General features: G+C 46.0%; 2 non-coding genes and 1 pseudogene across 2 annotated transcripts; all 3 read left to right on the forward strand.

Moving 5' to 3' along the window:
• LOC123442072 overlaps window positions 1-24,859 on the forward strand; it is a 73,624-nt pseudogene extending 48,765 nt beyond the window's left edge.
• TRNAL-CAA lies at window positions 5,586-5,669 on the forward strand. Its single transcript has one exon. It is a non-coding gene; the product is annotated as a tRNA-Leu (tRNA).
• TRNAL-CAA lies at window positions 14,598-14,681 on the forward strand. Its single transcript has one exon. It is a non-coding gene; the product is annotated as a tRNA-Leu (tRNA).
• Window positions 24,860-25,262: the final 403 nt, after the last annotated feature.

Consider the following 25,262-nt stretch of genomic DNA (forward strand, 5'->3'; position numbering starts at 1 on the left):
CCGCCCACAAAAACTTTTGTGTTCTACTCGAGAAGAGATCTACGGATGAACCTAGCTCATGATGCCACTGTTGGGGAACGTCGCATGGGAAACAAAAAATTTCCTACGCGCACGAAGTACTATCATGGTGATGTCCATCTACAAGAGGGGATGAGTGATCTACGTACCCTTGTAGACCATACAGCAGAAGCGTTAGTGAACGCAGTTGATGTAGTGGAACGTCCTCACGTCCCTTGATCCGCCCCGCGAACAATCCCGCGATCAGTCCCACGATCTAGCACCGAACGGACGGCACCTCCGCGTTCAGCACACGTACAGCTCGACGATGATCTCGGCCTTCTTGATCCAGCAAGAGAGACGGAGAGGTAGAAGAGTTCTCCGGCAGCGTGATGGCTCTCCGGAGGTTGCTGATGACCTTGTCTCAGCAGGGCTCCGCCCGAGCTCCGCAGAAACGCGATCTAGAGGAAAAACCGTGGAGGTATGTGGTCGGGCTGCCGTGGAAAAGTCGTCTCAAATCAGCCCTAAAACCTCCGTATATATAGGTGGGAGAGGTGGGGCCTTGACTTGGGTCTCAAGGAGCCCCAAGGGGGTCGGCCGAGCCAAGGGGGGAAGGTCTCACCCCCCCAAACCGAGTTGGACTTGGTTTGGTGGGTGGGAGTCCTTCCTTCCCTTCCCACCTCCTCCTTTTTTTTCTTTCTCTTTGATTTTTCATCCAATGCGCAGAGGGCCCTTTTTGGGCTGTCCCACCAGCCCGCTAAGGGATGGTGCGCCACCCTCAAGGCCTATGGGCTTCCCCGGGGTGGGTTTCCCCCTCCCGGTGAACTCCCGGAACCCATTCGTCATTCCCGGTACATTCCCGGTAACTCCGAAAACCTTCCGGTAATCAAATGAGGTCATCCTATATATCAATCTTCATTTCTGGACCATTCCGGAAACCCTCGTAACGTCCGTGATCTCATCCGGGACTCCAAAAAACATTCGTTAACCAACTATATAACTCAAATACGCATAAAGCAACGTCGAACCTTAAGTGTGCAGACCCTGCGGGTTCGAGAACTATGTAGACATGACCCGAGAGACTCCTCGGTCAATATCCAATAGAGGGACCTGGATGCCCATATTGGACCCTACATATTCTACGAAGAACTTATCGTTTGAACCTCAGTGTCAAGGATTCATATAATCCCGTATGTCATTCCCTTTGTCCTTCGGTATGTTACTTGCCCGAGATTCGATCGTCAGTATCCGCATACCTATTTCAATCTCGTTTACCGGCAAGTCTCTTTACTCGTTCCGTAATACAAGATCCCGCAACTTACACTAAGTCACATTGCTTGCAAGGCTTATGTGTGATGTTGTATTATCGAGTGGGCCCCGAGATACCTCTCCGTCACACGGAGTGACAAATCCCAGTCTTGATCCATACTAACTCAACGAACACCTTCGGAGATACCTGTAGAGCATCTTTATAGTCACCCAGTTACGTTGCGACGTTTGATACACACAAAGTATTCCTCCGGTGTTAGTGAGTTATATGATCTCATGGTCATAGGAACAAATACTTGACACGCAGAAAACAGTAGCAACAAAATGACACGATCAACATGCTACGTCTATTAGTTTGGGTCTAGTCCATCACGTGATTATCCTAATGACGTGATCCAGTTATCAAGCAACAACACCTTGTTCATAATCATAAGACTGTGACTATCTTTGATCAACTGGCTAGCCAACTAGAGGCTTGCTAGGACGGTGTTTTGTCTATGTATCCACACATGTAAATGAGTCTTCATTCAATACAATTATAGCATGGATAATAAACGATTATCTTGATACAGGAATTATAATAATAACTATATTTATTATTGCCTCTAGGGCATAATTCCAACAGTGGGAGGGGGGTATTTATAGTGGGGAGAGAAAAACAGCCGTTGGGGACACTTTAAGTCACACAGGGTCCGGACGTCCGACAGTTTCCGGAAGTCCGGGCGTCCGCGAGGGGTCGGACGTCCGACAGGGGTCGGTCGTCCGAGGCCTGTAGATATCACTGAAAATACTGTGATTTGAAAAGCGACCGGACGTCCGGAGAAGGTCGGAAATCCGAGTTATTCAACTCAACTTCTACTGGTGGGAGGTTCCAGATTTCCGAAAGGGGATGGACGTCCGGCCCTCGGACGTCCGGAGGGAGCTGGAAATCCGAGTTATAGGGCTCCAGTTCTTCTGGTGCAGGGCTCCGGATTTCCGAAGCCTGCCGGTTGTCCGACCCTTGACAGGCCCTCGGACGTCCGGAGGGAGCCGGAAGTCCGGGTTATATGGCTCAAGTTTCTCTGGTGCATAGTTCCGGAATTTCGAAGCTGGTTGGATATCCGGGCCTCGGACGTCCGGAGGGAGCCGGAAGTCCGAGTTATATGGCTCTGATTTCTGTGGTATAGGATTCCGGATTTCCGAAGCAGTCGGTCGTCCGGCCCTCGGACGTCCGGAGAAAGCCGGATGTCCGAGGCACTGGTTCTGTTTTCGGATAACAGCAGAGCAGTGGAGATGTGGTCTGAGCAGAACAGTAGAGATGTAGTTTGAGCAAGTTCATCGCAAAACCTGTGATCCCCTCTTAATAGTGCGGGATCCCTAAAGACTCAAGAATCATAAAAGGGGTACTGATGATCCATACTTGAGTGTATACTTTTATTCGCTGATCATCACTCCGCACAACTGACGTCAAAGGAACTGGTACCTTTGAGTTAGCCCTTTCACTTGAGCTTGATGTTGTTGTTCCTTCTTGGCTCAAGTTGAAAGCAAGACATGATGAAGTCTTCAAGTAGCTCTCCCATACACAATGTGGAGAGCCTAGCTTATGTATTCATCTTCATTTGTCCACCATGTGAACATCCACAAGAATCAAGCATGTAGTGCTCAGGAATGCTTATCTTGATCTTGTCCTTGTTAGCACATGAGTTTGTCCTTATCAACACATGATCATTGACAATAGTTTCAATGATATATTCGTGCTGCTCCACTTGAACTTGCACACCACAATCTTGATGACGATCACCACTTGACGTCATCCTTCATGGGTTGTATGAGATCTTCCTTTTGACGTAGGGCCCAATGGAAGCACACCTAACCCCCACATAGGAGTCTCACAAAGACCATGGGTTAGTACACAAACACGTAATGGACAATGCTTACCATACCATGGGATCACTTGATCCCTCTCGGTATATCTTATATGCTTTGTGTGTTGATCATCTTGGTTTACTCTTTGTCTGAGATCTTGATCAACCTAGTGTCTCTATGACCATTCTTTGGATAATACCTTGAATAACATCTTGGTCATCATATAAACTCCTTGAACCCAACAGATGGACTTCAAGAAGTGCCTATGGACAAATCCTATAAATATAACTTAAGACAACCATTAGTCCATAGGAATTGTCATCAATTACCAAAACCACATATGGAGATATATTCTCTAACAGCCGCACACAAGAGCGATGTTGCACAAAAACGTCGAAGTCTCTTCGATCCTAAGAGTCGCGTTCTTCTTCTTGCCATGGTTGAAGCTGTTACCGGTGATGGGATTGCACATCACCGTTTTATTTTATTTTATTCGGAATGCTTGCTGATTCAGGAAAAGACACAATCGGTCAATGAATCAGTGATGCTAATCATAAATAGACAGTAAATTGGCTTTCTCCCGATGGATTTCTTGAATGCATGCGTCAATGCATGCTCGTCTTTCGCATGGATGGTGTGCTAGAGCAGGCCGATGGCCAGGAGCAGGCTGCGTGCCGATTGTGAATCGGGACATGGTAGAGGCCTAGAGGTCCACGCCTGGTTTTCTTGTCTGCCTCGGTTATCACGAGGGCGAGTGCGCCGCGTTGAAGGCTGCATCGCCGCGGTGGTTCGTGCCGAGGATGCTGCGGTGCGACGAAGATCGAAGCTTTGGGCCGCTGTTGCGCTGTCGTCGGGTGTGGAAGTCTGGCGTCGCTACCTCCGTTGCAAGAGATAATTCTCATATGGTCTTCTCTGTTTTAGCCTATATCTCTAATGGAGAGCAAAGTGCATGATAACGTGTTTGAAGTAAAAAGTAAAGAACGAGAGAGATGAATGAAAGATGATTCATTAGTCTTTATTGGCGTGTTTGAAGTAAAAAGTAAAGAACGAGAGAGATGAATGAAAGATGATTCATTAGTCTTTATTGATGATAGCAATGGGGTATTTATACCCGGGCGGAAGTACACATGTTGCTTGGGAGTCAAGTAAACTTGAAGTTACTTAAGGGCCAAGTTATTACGTAGTTTCCTTGAGAGTCAAGGAAGTGCATGGTTGCTTGAGGACTAAGTAACCTATCTAAGAATTAACTTAATCTATTCTTAACAGGTTCGATAGCCATTTGATCGAGGGCCCTGTATCCATTGGATTGTTCAACTTATGTCGCGTCGTTCTCGTGCAAAATACAACTCCATGTCCCACTCCTTCATTCTCTTCATACATGACAAGAAGGCACCTTCCTTCCCCTCGCAACTACACTGACCAGAAATCCCCACACTCTCCTCATCTTCCACGCACACGAGGAGACCTGGCTCAGGCGACAAGCTCCGACAAGAATCCCAAAAGGCTCGCAGTGCCGTGCTCTGCCTTCTAGCAACGCCGCTCGCGCTCACAGTAGTGCTCATGGCCGGTGTGTCTACTCCAACACAAATTCGTCGTCCGTGGCAGAAACGTCTTCGTAGCCTCGCATGCTGCAATGTAGCCCTCATGGCAGGCGTGGTAGCAGCTCAATCATGTCGCCTGCTGCAACACAGCTCCATCGCTGGCCATAGCTGCAGCTTGTAGCCTCTTCCGGCTTCTGCTGCAATGCAGCTTCGTTACCATGCGTGGCAGCACCTCAGTTGCGTCGCCTGATGCAATACAGCTCCACCTTCGGCCATGACAACAACTTGTAGCCTCTCCAGTTGCAACGCAGCTCCATCGCCGGCCATGACAACAACTCTTAGCCTCTCGTGCGGCCATACAACTCAGCCATAAGCGTGGCATCACTTGCTGCAAAGTAACTCTGTCGGACCATGGCAGTAGCTCGTAGCCTGTCCTGTTACAACACAACTCTGTCATCGGCGTGGCATCATCATCATCATAGCATCGCCACTGCAACACAGCTCCGTTGTCGTCCATGGCAGCAGCGCGAGATGAGAGGTGACCGGGGTTGCAACACCCGTGCCTCATGTCCACGAGAGAACCGCCCCTCGGAGCCGCCTCGGAACAAAAATGAGAAAAGGCGAGGACAACAGTGAGATTTGATGTGGATATAAACGACTCATTTGTGGAGAGAGGAAGACGAAGACTCTTGAGATAAATATGGACAGGCCTCGCCATTCGATAAGGCTGGCTCAATAAGATAAATGGTTGTTTGTGGCCAACTGCCAACAAGGACATGTTCCAGCATTAGAGGCGACTTAGAACGCGAGGAATCAGTCAGTCAAAAATAAACGTTTTCGTAGTTATAAACTCGAGATGAGGGAGTACCCTTGAGAGTTGATCCACAACGTGGTTCTAGTTTATATAATGGCACGTCAAAATATAGAACATAAGTCAGGATGGCCGAGTGGTCTAAGGCGCCAGACTCAAGTTCTGGTCCTCTAACGAGGGCGTGGGTTCAAAACCCACTTCTGACATGATTTTTTCCTTTTTTTTTGGCTTTATAAAAGGCCAACCAAATGAGAAAGAAGAAACTTCTGACATGATTTTTTCCTTTTTTTTTGGCTTTATAAAAGGCCAACCAAATGAGAAAGAAGAAACTAGTCAGTCACAGCACATAGATAAGAGATTGCCATTCCAATACATTGTTTCGCCACGGTCATAGTAAGGATGATAATGTTTTCAAATACATTGTTTCGCCACGGTCATAGTAAGGATGATAATGTTTTCAAATACGTTTCGGTTACTGTATGACCAGGTGACACGGGGATTATGAAAGTACAATTGCATTCCACGGTGAAATGCAACGGCCCGAGCAGTCAGAGAGGGACGAGTATAAATACCGAAGATTTGCTGCATAAGCAACACTCATCTCACTTTGATTCTTTTTCCGAGCTTTAGACAAGCAAACTATTTATTGGTTTTCCTTTTATCGACTTAGCTCCAAAATAAATTTCCTTGCCAAACTGGATTGTATATACAAATTGCAGGGAAACCTATGAGTCTGATTAGGCTGCCAACTTCGCTTGCCACAAGTCGCAAAAAAAAAAAAAACTCATCACGGAAAACGTAAACCCTGAAAAGGAAAAAAACCGTTTGTCACACCATGGCCTTTGCAAAGGGCAAAGAATTGGACACGTCGTCCATATAGTAAGAACATCTCTAACAAACCACTTATAACGCGATAATGAAAACATGATTTTCAGTTTGCAAAAAACACGTTTTAAGGTTGGGTTTGAACTGTGGCCGACACCTTAAATTTAATTACAAAATCAAATATTTGATTATATCTTTTTCTCATATCTCGTCCGTGTCCATGATCAATTAACCTTGCGCAAGTCAAATACGGGACTGCCGACGCCCAGGACAGCTTGCACTAAGCGTCTGTCGTAGCTCGCACGAGCTAGGTAGCTAATTTTGAATCCTGTTCACCGTATCCATCCACGAGCTAGCTAGCCAGCCAGCCATCCAGGATTTGGCGAGCTAACTAGCTGGTGGATAGATCCAGCGAGCTAGCTAGCTCGCTCATCCAGGATAGGTGGGGCGGTGGCAACGGCTAGGACGGGCGGGGCGGACGGGCCGGCTATCGGGGACGGACGGGCGGCGACCGATGACGAACGGGGTGACGGCCGGAGTGAGCCAAGAAGGTTTCGATGGAAGTTACCGACGAGTTCCGTGGTGGAAGGTCATCGTAGCCTATGTGCGCATGACAAAATTTTCTTGTCGTGTAGTGTTGATCGGTTTACAGTTCATCCTCATCTTCCGGCATTTCATATCGCATGTCGTCTTTTTTGACAATAACACTCGGTTAGTGATTTTTTTTGACATAAAATCGAGAGACGAAGCCAGAGACAAGATGGTTGTAGGCCTACAGCCACAACGATCAAGAGACGAAGCCACAGACAAGATGGTTGCAGGCCTACAGGCAAGCATGTATGCACGTGGGGGAATAAAATAATTGTATTTTAAGAGCATGTATACCTGGACGCCCTAAACTCCCGTTAAACACCTTCAAAGGTCGTCTGGTTACTGACCAGGCATGAAATTTCGATCTAACCGTGCGTCTCAGACTACAATCAAACACCCGGACTGGCCGGCACCCCTTATATCTAGTTCAAATATGGGACGGATATAGGGACGTCTGGACACATCCGCCATGTCGACCTGACGATGGTGTTTCGCATGGACTCGCTCGGAAACTCGAGAATCCGATGGACGTCTCGTCCCTCGTTGCAGTGTGAATATCATGTGGCGTCGCTCGAGCTCACCACCCGAGATAAAATCCGGCTATTTAAGCCGGGGCAGGCCCCAGCGCTAGCACATCCACCTTCTTCCTCTGTCTGTTGTCACCCGAGCCTGTCCGCCTCCTCTCTCATGCTCTCCCATGCTCTTCGGCAACGCCATGGCCCCCTGCCGTTGCCACTTTCCAACGCCGGAGCATCCGCTGCAACTACTTTAGCTGGTCTGGACAAGGCGCGAAGCCCAGATCGCCGCGGGCTACCTCTGAATGTAGTGGATCCGGAGGAGGAGGAAGTTGAGGAGGAGGTGGAGGAGGTTGAGGAGGAGGAGAAGGAGGAGCCAAAGCCGAAGGAGGATATGGGTACGCTGGTGACACGGAACTGCGCGCGAAGCAAGGGGCCATCCTCAACTCCATCCGCTCGAAATCGGCTGTGAAGGCCATACGTCGTCGTCAGCTGGAGATGAAGGCGGACCAGGCCGCGAAGGAGGCGGAGATGCTCGTCTACCTGGATGAGCTCGACGAGGAGGAAGGGAGCTGGAGCCCTCCCACACGCCCGACGCCAGTGTCATGGACATCTTCGACGATGAAAACTAAGGTAATACATAGTACGTAAGCTTTTCTTTTACATGCTTTGAATGGATCTAGGGGATCAAATATGAAAGACTCAAATTTGGACGATCAGATTTCAGGACAGACTTACCCGCGGACGCGCCCGCTGGCGTTTAAGGACCCATATTTGCAAACAATGGGTGTAGATGCTCTAAGAATTTTTGTGAATCATTGTCATGCACGGTCAAACAATTAATGAAGTCCTCTTAATTGCAATATGCCTTTAAATTGGCATAGTAAGAGCATCTACAGCTGGAACCCTCGTACCCTCCTCAAAGCACTTGGACAGGCCGCCTGGTCATTTACCGGTCACAAAAAAGACTCAATCAGGCCTCTCAAACCGGCCTCATACGTCCACGCTGAGCGACATCTCTCATATTCAGCCTAAATATGGGACGGGTATGGGGGATCCCGGGCGTGCCCAGACACGCCCACCACATCAGCCTGACGGCATGGACCCACGCGAAATCACTCGCAAACCCGACGGTCTGATGGACGCCTCCCCTGTCGCCGTAGTGTGAACGTTGCATGGTGCCACACCGGTGGGCCGCGTAATCCTAGCCCAACTATTTAAGCCGACCGCTGGCAGCCAAACCCCACCCTTCACATTTTCCTCCTCTCGTTCTCCGGAACAATCAACCATGCCCCATGCCGCTGCCACTATACTATCCAACACCGGCTCTGGCTCCTTGAGAAAGTCTGGATCCACAGGGCTACCGGTCGACCTCTGGGTCCTGAGGAGGATTTCGAGGACGAGGAGGAGGCGGGGGAGGAAGAGGAGGAGGAGGTGGAGGAGGAAGAGGAGGGTGAGCAGGAGCCGAAGAAGGAGGCACCGATGTTGGATGTGAGGGAGGAGAAGCAGGAGCAGACGGAGGAGATACTGATGCTCGATGTGGGGTAGGAGGAGGCGCCGACGATGGAGGAGGGCGTGGATCTGCAGGCGGAGTAGCAGGATATCCTCAACTCCATCCGCTCGGAGCTGGCTACGGAGGCTAGGTGTCTTTGTCGACAACAGATGAAGGTGGCACAGGTTGCGGCGGAGGCAGCTCAAGCTGTGACGGACACGACACAGGCTGCGACGGGCAGGGATAAGTTGGAGGCCATCTCCGACGACGACGAAGAATAGGATAGTACGTAGTATGTATGATTTTTTTGCATGATTTTATATGAATCTAGGAACTAAAATATAAGAGAGCTGGATGAGAACTAGCAGATTTAAGAACAGACTTATCAATGTTTATGAATGTGTTTAAACGCGTCTGTGTGGGCGTTTGACAGGATCAGTCCTGAGATTTCGTGGGCCCAGGGAGAAACTAAAATTTAGGGGCCTTTAGTATAAATAATTACTGTAGATTAGCGAAATAAATAATACAAATCTGAGACACAAATTTTTGACGTGGAAAACCCTTACGGGAAAAAACAACGAACGCACAAAGGCGTAATTTCACTATGATATATAAGTTTTACAATTCGAACACACCCTAAAATTTCCTTCTTGCGTTCCTGCATGCAAAATCGTCGATGATGGGATCAATATAAATCTCGTCCAATAACTGTTTCTCGATGCATAGAGTTGCCAAACCATTTAACCTCTCTTGTGACATTACGGATCTTAAATAGTTTTTCAATAGCTTCAGCTTAGAAAAGCTTCTTTCAGCTGATGCAATAGTCACAGTCATAGTAAATAAAATTCGATAAGAAATAGAAGTATTAGGATAACAATCCGCTTCCCTCACAAAATGAAAAATCTCCATAGCACCCATTGTTCTATCTGGTAAAGTAAACTCTAAAACACTCAATTCGGAAATCATATCATTTAGCTCGACATCACATTTACCTTGTGTGAAAGTATTTGCAAATTCAGTGCACCTTTCTTTCAATTGAGAACCATCCAACGACTTCAATTATGTTGAACTCATTAAAAATCCAAATACTTTTTTGAATGATTGGAGCTCCTCAAATCTACGTGTCAATGATGTGATTGCCATATCAACCATAACCAAAAAGTAGTTCACTTTAAAATCCTCCTCGGCTTGCAAGATTGCTTCTTGGCATTCAGTTTCATCAAATTGCTTTTTCCTGGAAGCACGGCGTTCTACTGGAAATGATAGCTCTACACCCAATTCAGTTGCAATTTCCTTGGCACTATCCAAACTAGAAGCAAAACCTTCATTTCTATAGATGCGGAAGTAATCGCGTATACCTTCTATTTGGTGTATTATCGACTCAATGCACATGGATGGTGACTGCAACTTCTTGCTCACTGTGTTAACTACAAATAAAATTGAATGCCAAATAACCATACCAAATATAAATTCAAATTTACCAACCACTTTATATAATTTTTTTGCATCACTCCGATCCTTGGGTTCGGTATCATCATCTTCACTTAACTCTAGAAGAGCGGACCTGAGCTGTGGAGCTTGATACCTAATTGCTTTGACACTTTTAATTCGACTCTCCCAGCGAGTATTGGACGAGGACTTCACAGTTAAACCTTCCACATGATCTAGCAAAACTTTCCACCTTTTGGTAGACCCAGCAAATAAAACATAGATCCGTTGCACTATTCCAAAAAAAGAAACAGCCTTATCACATGATTTAGCCATGTCACAAAGAGTGAGATTAAGACTGTGACAAGCACATGGCATACACAAAGCCCTTGGATTTATTTCTAGCAACCTACTTTGCACTCCCCTGTGCTTTCCTTTCACATTAGAGCCATTATCATAACCTTGACCCCGAATGTCATCAATAAGAAGACCATATGATTTGATGGATTCAACCAATCCATTGAAAAGCCCTTTGCCGGATGTGTCATTCACCACCAAGAAACCAAGAAAGTATTCCTTAGTTTTTATTTGAGCACCAGCCATACGAACACATCGAACCAACAAACTCATTTGCTCTTGGTGACTCACATCAGGGGTACAATCGAGAATAACCGAGCAATATTTGGCCTTTTTAACTTCCTTTAGAATAGTTTTTGTAATGCTAGAAGCCATAAGAGAAATCAACTCATTCTGAATTTTATGACTTAGATAATGATACTGGATCTCTTTGTTTTGAAACCGTCTAATGTGGTCCTGCATTACCAAGTCAAATTTTGCAACCATCTCAACACAAGCTAAGAAATTACCATTAAGATCATTATAAAGTTGCCCACTGGATCCTCTAAAAGCTAAATTTCGTTTACCAAGAAATTTCACAATAGCAACTATTCTTAGCATTACTCGCCTTAAGAGCTCCTTCTCTTTTGTGATCTGATGCTGCAACTCCTTATCAATTGTTTCATGTTCGCACAATCTATTTTTAAGTTCGTTCCAAGAGATCATGCTCGTAATATGCTCCACGTTCACTTGCTTCATGTTCTTTTAGACTGTCACAAATATGCTGCCAATCTTTATACCCATCATGCGCCAAACTACTTTTCCAGTTGATAGGATTAAACAACTTAGAGGAAAAAGGAAACACTTTGTCAACCTGTTTTGAATAAACTAACCATTTTCGATCACGTACCTCTCCGTTGCTCATTATTTTAGAGTAATGGGCATATGAAAAATGTCTTCTCTTGCCATTTAAAGGAAAAGTAATATCATCTTCTTTAATAGGCCCCTTCTCAACTACTGTATCCCTTGCTTTGTTATCAAGACTAGCCCAATTTGCTGGATCATAAATATTCACATGAACTGGTTCTTCATCAAGACTAGCAGATTCGGTGGGAGATGAATTATGGTCATGATAACTCACATTGTTATCGTCCGCGTTGATGTCTATATTATCTTCTGTATGGATATCATCTTCTAGATTTACATTACTTGGTTCTCCCACAAGAACTAACGCCAACTCGTTTGGAATTTTTGAAGTGGCCAGGTTACTCTTCAAAAACTTACGAAGAGATCCTCTTTGTGAATCTACCAATTTTTGATCTGCTTTCCTCTTTTTTCTTTTAGCAGCACCTGATTCAGGCTTCATACTAATTCTGAAAATAAATTAATACGAATCAAAATTAGGGCATAAACTACCTAAAAATTTAAAAGGAATCACTAGAAGTAATCAATTGCCGTCTAGATCCATCAGCCGAAGGGACGCACCACGGACTGACCAGGCTTGGGACTAACGGACGCCACGGCGGAAGCTGCTGTTGGAATTATGCCCTAGAGGCAATAATAAATATAGTTATTATTATAATTCCTGTATCAAGATAATCGTTTATTATCCATGCTATAATTGTATTGAATGAAGACTCATTTACATGTGTGGATACATAGACAAAACACCGTCCCTAGCAAGCCTCTAGTTGGCTAGCCTGTTGATCAAAGATAGTCAGTGTCTTCTGATTATGAACAAAGTGTTGTTGCTTGATAACTGGATCACGTCATTAGGAGAATCACGTGATGGACTAGACCCAAACTAATAGACGTAGCATGTTGATCGTGTCATTTTGTTGCTACTGTTTTCTGCGTGTCAAGTATTTATTCCTATGACCATGAGATCATATAACTCACTGACACCGGAGGAATGCTTTGTGTGTATCAAACGTCGCAACGTAACTGGGTGACTATAAAGATGCTCTACATGTATCTCCGAAGGTGTTAGTTGAGTTAGTATGGATCAAGACTGGGATTTGTCACTCCGTGTGACGGAGAGGTATCTCGGGGCCCACTCGGTAATACAACATCACACACAAGCCTTGCAAGCAATGTAACTTAGTGTAAGTTGCGGGATCTTGTATTACGGAACGAGTAAAGAGACTTGCCGGTAAACGAGATTGAAATAGGTATACGGATACTGACGATCGAATCTCGGGCAAGTAACATACCGAAGGACAAAGGGAATGACATACGGGATTATATGAATCCTTGGCACTGAGGTTCAAACGATAAGATCTTCGTAGAATATGTAGGATCCAATATGGGCATCCAGGTCCCGCTATTGGATATTGACCGAGGAGTCTCTCGGGTCATGTCTACATAGTTCTCGAACCCGCAGGGTCTGCACACTTAAGGTTCGACGTTGTTTTATGCGTATTTGAGTTATATGGTTGGTTACCGAATGTTGTTCGGAGTCCCGGATGAGATCACGGACGTCACGAGGGTTTCCGGAATGGTCCAGAAACGAAGATTGATATATAGGATGACCTCATTTGATTACCGGAAGGTTTTCGGAGTTACCGGGAATGTACCGGGAATGACGAATGGATTCCGGGAGTTCACCGGGGGGGCAACCCACCCCGGGGAAGCCCATAGGACATGAGGGTGGCGCACCAGCCCTTAGTGGGCTGGTGGGGCAGCCCAAAAGGGCCCTATGCGCCTAGGAAAGAAAATCAAAGAGAAAAAAAAAAGAGGAGGTGGGAAGGGAAGGAAGGACTCCCACCCACCAAACCAAGTCCAACTCGGTTTGGGGGGGGAGCCTTCCCCCTTGGACTCGGCCGACCCCCTTGGGGCCCCAAGGCAAGGTCCCCTCCCTCCCACCTATATATACGGAGGTTTTAGGGCTGATTTGAGACGACTTTTCCACGGCAGCCCGACCACATACCTCCACGGTTTTTCCTCTAGATCGCGTTTCTGCGGAGCTCGGGCGGAGCCCTGCTGAGACAAGGTCATCACCAACCTCCGGAGCGCCGTCAAGCTGCCGGAGAACTCTTCTACCTCTCCGTCTCTCTTGCTGGATCAAGAAGGCCGAGATCATCGTCGAGCTGTACGTGTGCTCAACGCGGAGGTGCCGTCCGTTCGGTACTAGATCGTGGGATTGATCGCGGGATTGTTCGCGGGGCGGATCGAGGGACGTGAGGACGTTCCACTACATCAACCACGTTCACTAACGCTTCTGCTGTACGGTCTACAAGGGTACGTAGATCACTCATCCCCTCTCGTAGATGGACATCATCATGATAGGTCTTCGTGCGCGTAGGAAATTTTTTGTTTCCCATGCGACGTTCCCCAACAGCTGCCGGCGAGGAGCGGCTCCGCGCGACGCGAGACTCGTAGATGAGAGAGCCGTCAGCCGCGTCGTGCAGGGAGACGAGAGAGCCAGAGCGTTCGTGCGTGCGGCGTGCCTGCAGGCTGCAGCGATTGACGAGAAGCAGACGCACGATCAATCCATCTATACGATCCATCCTGTCGTGATAAGAGCTCCGCTGCTCCAGCCCATTTGTCTCTTGGCCCATGCAGTAACCTAACACGGAATAGGCCCTGGTTTCCATTTGTTTTTTCTAAATTAATTATAATATTTAGTATACGTATATATGCAGGGGCCTTCAAAAAATTTGGGCCCCGTGCGGCCGCCCCGCGGACCCCTCCCCAGGGCCGGCCCTGGCGTTTGAGGGACTGGATTTGCAAACCGGATAGATGCTTTAAACTGGAGACAAGGAGTACCTCGAGAGTGTCGCATTTCCTTCAATTTTAAGGAGCGACTGAGTTACAACCCTCGCAAAAAAAGAGGATGACCGAGTTACAAACTGGAGATGATGGAGTACCCTCGGGTGTGTGATTTCTTCAACTTTAGAACAATATTTTACTCTATCTTAGAGTCATTGTCAAGACCTAATAATATTGTCAGGATGGCCGAGTGGTCTAAGGCGCCAGACTCAAGTTCTGGTCCTCTAACGAGGGCGTGGGTTCAAACCCCACTTCTGACATTTTTGCGCGCCAAGATCAGGTCCTCTCGCTTTGCTATATCAGGCCAGGGATTGTACAATGTTTTGTCATTGCCAAATGATTTTCAAGCAAGTTGCATTTTCAGGCATGCTGTTTGTGCTAACAATCTGACTTTTGCAGACATCATAGATGTCAGCTATTCTTAGGTGATCCGGGATTTCGGTAATACAATTGTATTACACCGATGAAATGCGAAACTATTTCATGATCCGAGAAGCGGACGTGACAAATAACAACGCCATAGATTTGCTGCTTAAGGAAAACTGGTCTCAGTTTGATTCTCTTTTCAGCAAGAAGCGAGGTCTTTTTTTATCGGAGTTGCGGAATCCTAGATCGACTTAGCGGCAAAACCAAATTACCACACAAACTGGATAGTCTCATCCAGCAAGAGAGTGACTATCTAGAAGATGGAATACCACTAGTCCTAGGTAGAACTTTTCATTACTTTCATGAACTTTTCTCAAAACTTAGATTAACTCTTTTTCTAAATCGATGAACATTTTTCAAAACCAATAAACTTTTTCCAAATTTGGTAAACTTTCTCAAATTCATTGAACTTTTTAAAAATCAATGAACTTTTTCTCAAATTAATGAATTATATTTGTAAACTTTCTTTTCAAAATTCTTTGACATTTTTGAATTCATGAATATTTTTTTGAACTTTTTTTAAATCGATGAACTTTTTCTCAAATTCAAGATTTTTTATTATATATATATAGCGCTCTTTTCTAAAATTAATTAACAATGTGAGGTTGTTCTAGTGTTTATTGTGTGTTGCTGTTGTTGTTGCCTATTCCTGGCTCTCCGATATAACTGTAATAGTTTTCTATGTTTTTTTCTTCGCGTTTGCTTTGAGCAGGTTACTGGGCCAGCCCATTCTACATCCTTGCGAGCCCTAACTCCTCTAATCGGCGCTGACACTATCAAATAGGAGCTCCCAAGATTTTCAGGCAGGCTAAGAGGGTGCTTGGATACGTTTTAGTCTCATGACTAAAAATAGTGGGACTAAAACTTGCTAATCTCACCCATGCTTGAATCCAAATACGAAAGAGACTAAAATCAAGTTAATGAGCATTTATTATCCTTCAAACCCTCTAATCCAGAACTCGTATGTGTTAAAGGAGAGGAGTTAAATGAGGAGAGAGAAGACTAATCCATATTTTAGTAGGGGTACCCCTGACCAAAAAAAATTTAGTCTCAAGACTAGTTTTAGCCTCTCTTTAGTCAGGGGTGCTTGGAACTTTATGTAACGACCAAGATGCGGTCCTTTCCGATCTGGGGGTCGAGGCCCCGAATAGGGAAGAAGCGCATCTAAGCGTTTCGCAAGCAAGTAACATAGCACAAATAATAATGAAAGTAGACAATTCGGGATCCAACTGTCTTCTTATTAATAACTCAGAGTAGTACATCACAGATACAATCAAGGTAGTTCCGCTACGGACTACAAAACATGGAAATGCTATGCTACCCTGCCTGCAGGCCCACGATCACGACCACGCCTCAGTCCTCTAGATAGTTCACGTAGAGGCGGTCTGTCTCCTCGTCGTACTGTCACGCTAGCTGGGTGCCGTCGGGATCATCTGTCTCTGGGGTACATGTACCTGTTGGGAGTTTCAGAGGAATCCGTGAGTCACGGGGACTCAGCAGTCTAAGACCTTGGTGCCAGAACTAGTCATGTTATTAGGTAGGGTAAGGGTGAAGTGAATTAGGCTGCAGCATCCTAAGCTGGATTGAGTGGCTAACTTACGCGAAGTAATTGTGAAGGTGGTCTACACTAGCGGTCGGGTTTACTTGATCACTAAGTGATCCTAATCACCTACCTACGGCATTCATAACCCCACCGTGTTCCCGGTCGAAGAGATATCTTCGAGGGGACAGTCACGGTTACGCACACAGTTGGCAATTTTATTAACTTTTTGTTTGAGTTATCTAATACCGGATGTTATCAAAATATTCCAAGTTGCCACATAACCGCGGGCACGGCTTTCCGAAAGATTAAACCCTGCAGGGGTGCTCCAACTAGTCCATCACAAACGAACACAGGCCGCAAAGGCATCCTCTATCACCAATCTCGTGATCTCATCGGATTCCTTAGAGGAAAACCTCAACTCTGGGGGAAACCAAAGCTTCACTGGGATTCCTATGCGCAAGATATACCGCTAAGGTAAGACAAGACTAGCAGGACCTCCCGACGTGTCGACGACCCTGATAAGAGCCGCGTATCTCAGTCTCAGGACACGCCGGGTAAGCGAAGCATACGGTGGCCAGAGAAATCTCCCGAGTTGCCCCGGGATGGCCCCGCACGGTGCTCTAGTTTGGACCAACACTCATGAGGAGCACTGGCCCGGGTTGTTGATTAAAATCCTCGGGGTAGCTATTCCCTATGCAGTTTATTATTAAGTGATTAGCAAATTAACACCAAACTTGGGTCCTGCCGGACAAGCCTTAGCACTACGCGATTTATCGAGGGGGTCCCCATAACAACCCCGAACATGTTAGGAGCGATCATTATGGAACCAAACACCGGTAACCGGTAACTAAGGCGGCAATAACGGAACAAAACACCCGGCAAAAGGCTAGGCCTCCCGTCATTTACCAAGTATATAGGTGCATTGATTAAATAACAGAATTTAAGATAATAATATCAAGCTCATGTTATCACATGAGTCAAAGCACCTGCATCTAGCAATGCTAACATTAGTAGCTGAGCAAAGCCTACTTAGCCATACAAGTCTTTTGCTAGGAAGGAGAACAGTGTTTGGGATCATGGCATATCAAGAGGAAATTTAATTCAGTGGTAGGCAGCGAGCAATATGACATGGAAACGAAAACTAGCATAACAAGTCTAGAGATGGAATCAAGGTCATATCATCTTGCCTGTGATATCCTCAGCTTGGAATGGTTCTGGTTCGTCCTGCACGTACTCTCCTAACTCCACGTATTCGTTCTCCGATCCCGGTGCTACCCAACATAAGAATAACAGCCAATGAACAGCAGCACCACAAGATGCAACAATCACATGATGCATGAGATGAAAATTGAGCATGCACCACTATTTCTATCTCTAGCACAAGCAAATTATACTACTGGAAGTTTCTGGACAGAACTGTACACTAAGCTATTTTGACATGCATGAGGATGGCATGAACAGATGCGGCTCGTGAAAACGATGCAAAACAATATAAAGAACATTGCAAACGGAGCTACGGAACAACGGGAATCAACGAAACAATATATGAAGCTCTACGTGGAAGAATCAACACCACACCCACAATTGGCACAAATCTGGTATTCCCAGGTTGCCAAGACATATAACAACACAACATGAATGGATTGGAGCAAGGAAAAACACCACAACATCAACTAAGCACACGCATTGATCAAAATGACTATACTACATAATCTGCCATAATCCGCATCTTAGGTCTTTGGGAGCTACATGCAACATAGCTACAAACCTCCAAACATGACAAATAATATATGTGGCTGTAGCCCACCAAGAACACTACCAACACCAGCAATAATCACAACAAAAGGAATTAAACTCTAGAAGATACAAGGTCACAAACTTTCCTAAAACCATAAGATCTCAGGGACTTAGTGAAAATTCCTGCACCTGAATTTCTGTCTTTGTTCTGAAGCTTTTTGACAGCACTCACAACACAACCTACTGTACTCCAAATGAGATGAAATTGGACAGAGAGCTTCACAAACATATCAGGTCCAAAATCCTAGCACTGAACTAAGGCTAGTTCTCAACACAATGACCAGCACATCCCCATCTATAGGAGGAGAAAATGTTTCCAGAATTCCCAGACTTAGTGAAATTCCAGATTTCACTAGGCTGGACTTTTTCAGCCACATGCCCACTTTGTCTAGGCATAGTTTGCATGCAAATAACACCAAGTGATAAATGACACCACTATGGTGTAGAGCAAAACCCCTACTTCTATCACTCAAAAACACATGCCCTTGGGCTCCACCTAATCCATGGAAACCAAGATCAAACTTGCAACAAATCTGAATATGTCCACTCCATAAAGTTTCCCAATGGCAAAAGTAACTTCACCACTAGATTCCTTGGGAGTTTCTACCCTAAGATCATATGTAAAATGTGGGCACCTACTTGGGACAAGTGACCACAAATTAAGGGAGAGAGAACTACTTCAAATCATGCCTAGGGAATGGGCATCATTTCATGTAGTTCCTACTGGAACAACTACTACAAAGGTGGAGCTCATGTGCACAATGACAAAGTGACATGGGGGTTTGAACCCCATGTTTGTGTCATGCACATCAACTTCCCAAACCTTACTACTAAGCTTCTCACACAACTATCATGTCATGCCCTCTCACATATGGACATGTGGAGGTGCGTGGCTTGCTTGCCAAGGTGGGATGCTACTCACACACACTCCTAGTCCACATCACCCACAAGCACAACATGCTCAAGATCATCACCATACACTTACACATATTATCTTAGCAACCAACTAGAACAAGGTCCACTCCATATATAAGCACACAACCTAGTGCATCACCAAATGATAGTACCTACTCAAAGAAGAAGCTACACAAGTTACCACTTCACTTGCTAGCTTTACCTAGGATAGTCTACTAGGTAACACCACCCTGCACTCACAACAAGTAAAGCTACTCCATATATATATGGCCTCACACACACATGCAATTCTCACAAGCCACACACAACATCACCTAACATAGATATAACAGCAAGAAAATAGAATAGAAACAAGATGCCATGATCACCTATGATTGTAACAGGAACTACAATAGCAAAGATGAAATAATATTACATCAAAGAGAAAAACAAAAAAGGGGGACTTCCTGGGATTCGAACCCAGTACTCCCTTTGGTAAACCAGAGCACCAATACCACTCTACTCGTCACCATGCACTCGACAGAGGAGGGGAACATAGCAGGTTAACCTCTCTGCTGCTGCTAGTACTATCAACCGAAAAAATGAAATAAAAAGGGGGGAAGATGCACCACCGGTGATTCGATCCCTGCACCTCCAGAGAACAAACAAAGACCACAACCATTGCGCTACAAATCGGCTACTGACATAAGGAGGGGGTATTTCTAGGAATACCACCACTTCCCCTGTCTCTGCTCTGCACCTGCGTGCCGGTGACACAGAGGTCGCCGTGCTCTCATCTGTTGCTTTTGCTGCACGAAGAGAGGGAAACATCCCTGCTAATGCACGCCTGCTACCCACATACCGTGGGCGCGCACCAACTACTGCAACAGCATCGGTCTACACTGGATAACGCCTACCACCACATATGCTGCTGCAGCTCGGGACAGAGCTGACTACCACAAAGATCGCCGGATCTCTACGAGGTAGAAGGGAGGAAGGTGGACGGCTCACCTTGGAGAAGGAAGAACCGCACGGTGGAGAAGTCCGGGCGAAGAGGAGGTTGACGGACGGGAGAAGCCACTGTTGCAGTTTACTGTCGAACCGAGGAAGACGAAGCAGACCACCGGGGCCGAGCCGTTGACGAGGTCGAGATCATCGGTGAGGACTCTCCTCGTCCTCAGCGACGGCGGGAATGGAGCGCGGGACGCACCCCCGAGCTTCTGGACATGGCCGCCGGCGCTAGACGACGATGGGGCGGCGATCGGCGACGAGCTCCTTCCTTGTCCTAGCTACAGACCTTACCAGGAGGGGGGTTAGAGAGAAGGAGGGAGAGATCTGGTTGGAGCGGCGGCAGGGAGGAACCCTAGCATGGCACGGACGCCAAGGGGCGCTTTATAGAGCGAGGGGGAAAGCGAGGGACGCGCGGGAGGCCATGTGCGCGTGCTCTCTCCGGTGGAACAGAGGGGATCGAAGGAGACGCTGACAGGAGGGACCCACTGTCGAGCTGGAAAGGGAGAGGACGAAGACGTACGCGCGACGGGCTCGCGAGGAAAAAGATAGATGGGCCGCTAAGTGGGAGGGAGCCCACTTAGTGCGCCGGATAGAAGAGAGAGGCCCTCTGGCTCTTTTCCTATTAAAATTAAAGCAGAGAAAGAAAATAGGCACAGGGCAAACTAAAGAAGATAAAATCAACACAAAAATGGCCCTCAACCTGAAAATGAACATACTATTTAAATAAAATACTAAAAGTATTTATGGGGCTACTTTAATAAATACCAAAACAGCATTTAAATAATCTGTTTTGTTATTTATTTGCACCCTCAAGTCAAACAATAAAACTCCACACTATCACATCATCAACTCCACAATATACTCTATACACAAGACATTTTTAAATCAGCTTTGGGGAAGATGGAATTTTGAACATGAAATAAAAGGAAAAGAAAAGGGTTTGAATTGCAAGGAGCTTTGAAAATACATAGCAACCACTCCTACACTCCTCACACCATCATCACATGTGCATCAACACATGAAATCACAAGTCTCCACTCTAAGACATGGCAATGTATGGATGCAAGCAAAACAAGGCATGGTAAGAATGGTATGGCATGGATGCATGCATGCAAAAGAAGAAATACATGAAAGGTTACAAAAAGGAAAAGCTTTACACTTGGGGCACTACACTTTAGCCTCTTAAAAAGACTATTTTTAGTCAGACTATTTTTAATCCCTTAGATCCAAGCACCCTCTAAACAATCAAACAAACCGTTTTCTATCCGCGCGGGTTTGGTTGGATTTGTCATGCAAGTTACCAAACGGTTTACCGATGGCATTTTTTGTACATGTTTTCTTCATCCAGATCAAATTATAATAAATATGTAAAGTATCTATAAGTGATGCAAGCAATCAAACGGCGTCGCATGAGAGCACCAAGTCGGAGACGAGATGGCTGCACCCATGTCCTCGAGAGAGTAGTGGTAGGTTCAACTGTTTGCAGCCAGTCCGTGAGCGTGTACTCGTACATGCATGGGACTATGGGAGAGTGTAACGGTAACGGGTATCCGGTGCACCGGTGCAATTGGTGTTAGCGGTGCACCGGACCACCGTTACACATTTTGAGATGTTTGAAAAAGATTTAACAAAAAATTAATGCATCCACACAATATCATTGCATGTTGTGACAACAAATCAAATCAAATTTCAAAACATTGCTTAAGATATAAAAATAATAATTTCAACATCAATGTGCTAATGCCCCAAATCTGAAGCCCAATTGTGTTATGCACATTCAGTGTCGATTTTTTTTCCTTTTTATCTCAGGTGATGTTTTGAATATTGATTTGTTTTATGTGCAGCATACATTAATATTGTATCAATGCATTAATTTTTTCTTGAATTTTTTCAAACATTTTAAAATATGTAACGGTGGTCCGGTGCACCGGTAGCTCCAATTACCCCGGTGCACCAGATACACTCCCGTCATGGTCACAGCCAGTGGCGGAGCCAGCGTGTAGTCACGGTGGGCCGTGGCCATCCAGAATTTAAAGAATTTCATTTTAGTATGTACTTATTTAGCCTAAAAAATCTAGTTAAGTTTTTTCCCTGAGATGTGCACACCCTCCATTTCTCTTCAGCTCCGCCACTGGTCACGGCTCTAATTTCACGGGCTCGTTGCTTCGCCTGTGTGACTGTTCCTAGGTTCACTGTTGAATCACGAGACCAGATCTGAAACGATATATCCAGTGGCCATAGCAAATGCTGGTCCGCTTGATTTTCTTTACTTACAAAAGAAGAAATCATCCGAAGCTAGCAATCGACAGGCCAGAAGGGAACTTTTGAAACCTGTATGTATATACACCTTATATGTAAAAATATTTAATTGAACAAAAAATCCAAAAATTCTAAAAATATTTTTGAAATAAACATGACCGTCCATTATACATGTAAGAAAAATTCCACAAATTTTTTACCCTTTGATTTCTTTTCAAAAAAGAAAAAAAAATCGATCAAAATAGTGTGAATAGTGATCTACAATAGCAAATAAAATTTGTCTTTTTTGTCCAGAAGTCAGTGTTGATCCTTTTTCATGAAAATCTATATACTAGTGCAAAGCAAAGTCAAGTTTCTCTCCCTAATAATAAAGCAGTTACTGCTTCTGCCGTACGTCGTGGCTGTTTTGCAAAAGTACCCTTCGGTTTTATCAAAATCAACCCGCAGTCCCTCATTTAGTGAGAAAAAACGTTTTTTTTATAAAGAAACCCTGGGTAGCGGTCGCCCCCTTATCCTCCCCTCAACGCCGCCGGTTTGCGTCCACCAGGCAAAGCCCCCCCCCCTCTGCAGATCCGACGTTGGCGGGGCCTGTGGCGTGCTGGAGCCGCTCAGTTGCGAGCGAGGGCTCGTGCGGCGGCAGCAGCGGCGCGGTGCTCCTCCGTGCGCGTCGTTCGTGCTCTTGGGTGTGGGGAGGGCGGTGGTTCTCGCAGCGAGGGATGACGCGTCCCGTGCTCCAGTTGTCTGTGTCCGCGCGTGGAGCTCTCCTCCAATGTACTCCTCGGGCGCCCCCGCGGGCCCCTGCGCGGGGAGCCCGCTGCGGGGCCCGACGGGAAGGTGTCGATTCAGATTGCCAGGCCCGACTACGCGACTGGCGCCGGGGGGGACACGGAGAGCAGCAGCGCGCGGACGAGGAGGTCCCCGCAACGCGGGGGGACGAGGCCGGTGCGGGCGGCAAGAGCGGGGGGAGGGGGACTCGTTGTATCTGGGCTGCGACGTGCAGCACCTGGCCAGGTGGGTGGAGCACGCGTTGCCCTTCTCCCTGCTCCTGCTCGGCATCTTCAACCACCAGCACCTGTAAGGTACGCGAATCCGCGTGGAGCACCTACCTCTTTCTTCTCTATGTAGCGTGAGGGTATCCCTCATCAGGCTATACCAGTGAATTTGTGATGCGAGTTTGATTCGATCCATTTTGTTGTGCTCTGCCCAAATACTGCGAAGAGTTGTTGGTCGGAAGATGATGGCGAGTTCCTCATTCCAATAGAGTTTATATTGTGTAGGTTTCTTTGTGATGATTTGGATTTCTGCAGTCATGTTGAAGTCCAATGATATCTTCTGCAAGGAGACCGCTCTCAAGGTTTGTGCTTCTTACCTTGTGTGTCAGCGTGCTTGTTCTGCTTCTAGAGGTTAATTAATTAGTTGTTCGGGCAAGCAGACTGCTCTCAAGGGCTTGTGGTTCTTATCTGGTGTATCAACGTTATTGCTATTGTTCTAGCAGGCTACAGGGTTGGGGGAGCGACGCTGCCGGTGTCATGTGGGGCTTCGGTTTCGGTCAATGCCAACGACTGCGATGCCTCACCATGGCTACAGGTTGAAACGTCGTGTTGCGGCTTCGTCTTCCTTCCTGTTTGGTCCGGAGGAAACTTTGGATCCCGGGTCTTCCGGATCAAGCGATGGTGGCCTGCAACGTCGCATTCCCCGGACGGGGCTTCGTCTTTGAGCTTGCCTTGCTAGGGGACTGGTTGCTCTGAAAACCATCTCACTCAACTGTTGCTCTGTAGTGTATGATGATGTTTCTCTTGTTATTTTCAATCTTACACTCTCAGTCATGAGTTGAGCTTAGTGGATTGTGATTTTCAAGACAGCCTGCTTGGTGCCATATTTACATAGCTTGCTTGGTGAAATTATGTTTATAGTTTCTCATTATTTAAGCCACCGATCATAGTTTAATTTGTTAAACAATAAGCAATAAAATCCTCCACTCTCATTATTTAATTATGTTTGGCAATGGAGCTAGCTTCTCATACATCTATCTTTTAATTTAGCTAGCTAGCTAACTTGGTCCATTTCAATTAAACATCTATCTTTTCATCTATCTTCTCATGCATCTAATTCTGTTTGGCAGTAAATGTTGGTTAAGACGAGGAGCGAGTAGAGGAAGCAGCGTGGATGGCCGGTGCGGCCAGACCTCTAGGCCATGCCGCATGCGGCGGAGCCTGTGGGCGTCCGAATCAATTCGAAGGCGAGGCTGTTGTCCGGATCCGGAGCACGGGCGGCGAATGAAGCCACCACGTTCGTGCACTCTAGGAGTGAATGGCAAGATGAGGCTATGGCAAAGGATCTCAAAGGCCATGGCGCTAGCTGCTTATGGGGACAACCACACCGTGTATTGTCTCGATCTAATTCACGTAACCACATATATCATTCATGGATTGGAGAGACAGTGCGAGGCCCAAGATAATCCACTTGATATTACAGGTATAATGATGCAATTCACACAAATGACAAGCTTATCAAGATTGCCAGCGAGGTACTCAAATGATTTGAATTTCAAGCTCTTCATTTTTCTTGGTTGCCAGTCTGTAGTGGATGATAAATATTGGTGCTCAGTTCCTCAACTATAATCATATTTTTACAGAAAACTAATAGCTGATTTCATTGAACAGATCTTGCACGATTTGGTATGTCTTTGAGATATGTGAGGAAGAGAGAGAGAGAGCAGAGAGATAGACACAAGAGAGAGAGATACGCACATCATTGAACCCTTTCAATTCTATTGCAAGGTCAAATAGTTTTTTGTGTTCTAACTCTATTGGAGAATCTGCAGTTATCTGGCTCATCCTCAAGCCAAGTTTTCGACAGGGACATGGCTGTACACTAGCGACTTCACCAGAAATTTGTGTGCACATACTCC

Source organism: Hordeum vulgare, chromosome 3H (assembly GCF_904849725.1).
Source record: "Hordeum vulgare subsp. vulgare chromosome 3H, MorexV3_pseudomolecules_assembly, whole genome shotgun sequence".
NCBI classification, from domain to species: Eukaryota; Viridiplantae; Streptophyta; class Magnoliopsida; order Poales; family Poaceae; genus Hordeum; species Hordeum vulgare.